Genomic DNA, 1,774 nt, shown 5'->3' with positions numbered 1-1,774 from the left:
GAGTTCGAGGCCAGCCTGGTCTACAAAGTGAGTTCCAGGACAGCCAGGGCTACACAGAGAAACCCTGTCTCGAAAAAAACAAAAACAAAAAAAAAGAACCCAATCTCCCAATCTTTCCTTTTCCTCTTCCTCTTCCCCTCCCACCTTCTTCCTCCTCCCACTTCTCCTTCTTGCCTAACCCCCATTGTCTCCCACTTCTTTTTATTCTCTGAGATGTTGGAGATGGAAGCCAGGGATCTGTGTCTGTTAGGCAAACGCCCTACCACTGGCCCCAGGGTGCCAGTTTGTTTTCCTTTCAGCATTTCTGTATAAGTACATATCAAACTGGATAAAAGAAGCTGCTGGGACCTGGATGGGGGGGCTAGTGAGTCCTTCTGGACACAATCCCTGAATATTTGTGCGCCATTGTCGGGTCTCTTGAGACATGGTCAGGAGTCTATTCATTTAAAAAGTTGACTTTGGGATCTCTCTGGGACACACCAGTTCAACTCCTTCCTGCATCTTTCCTGCTACTCAGTTGAAATGCACACTACATCTGACTAGCAAACAACAATGCACCTTTGGCTCAGGAAATGTGGCTACTCATCTAGGCAGGTGTTCGAAGGAAACCATCTCTCACAGGCAACATGTACAGAACAAGGGAAAGCTTGTTCAAATCTGCCGTTTTGTTTCCAATGAAGAACGAAAGCCAGGAGATGGTAGACAGGCAGCTGGCACCTTGGGGATGAAATGTCTGGAACAAAGAAAGCATCTGCAACTCATATCCTAATTTATTCACTGGGGCCTGAGCAGGAGAGGCTCATAATACATACTTTCCTCTTTTTGTAAAGAGTCTGGGTTGGGCCACATGACACGTGGAAGCTGACCTTAGAACACTGCTCAGGAGGTTGGCTTGTGTGGTTGATGTAAAGCTGTGGAGAGGGTCACCAGGCCAAGTACTCGCAATGCCAAACCTGGTCTCCATAGCTTCCAGTTCATTCCAAACTAATGGGAAACGTGTGTCAGAATGGAGTTCTTCTTAAGGTTCAAATTTACCTCGAGAGGTTTTTTTTTTCCATACCATTTTGATTTAAAATCCTACTGCTCACATCTCTTAATTTGTCAGTATACAAATGCCCTAAACAAATATTTTAAAAGTTAAACCATTGTGAGGAGCGAGCAGTAAGTTGCATCGTGGTTCTCAGAGTTGAGGCAGGTGAGGAGCCTAAAGCGGACAGCTTAGTGTGGGACTTCTCACTGCCCAATCATGAGTGTGGTCCTCATGGTGTGTACTTCAGAACTATGGAAATGAACAGATGAGATATGTGAAGGCAGTTGACAGGTGGATCCCAGCCATAAAACAGCACATGCCAACTACCATGAGAGAAGCTGATCCAGTGTTGCCAGAGGTTTGGATTTTACCAGTATATGCTGCAAATTCATGTTTTCACGGTCAAATTTAAAATTTGTAAATTATGGATGTAAATGTACCATGGTCCAAAAATACCTATAAAGGTCTGGCCTGGCTAGGGCATAGTCAGAATCATGGGTGGGACATTAGGGTGAACATTTATATAGCTGCAGAACCTCGCTGCCCTTGAAGAAGATAATCTGGGGATATGTGGCAGAGATGAAGACCCATGACTGGAAAAGTCTGTCTTGCTGACACTGTGTCTCATGTAGCTGGACCACAGGAGGCCAATGTCAAGCTGTCTTTAAGATCAAGTTTAAGGAAGAAAGAGGGAGGATGGAGGGAGGGAGGGAAGAAAGAGGGAGGGATGGAGGGAGGGAGGGA

Source organism: Mus pahari, chromosome 21, assembly GCF_900095145.1.
Source record: "Mus pahari chromosome 21, PAHARI_EIJ_v1.1, whole genome shotgun sequence".
NCBI lineage: Eukaryota > Metazoa > Chordata > Mammalia > Rodentia > Muridae > Mus > Mus pahari.
This window is presented reverse-complemented; position numbering follows the sequence as displayed.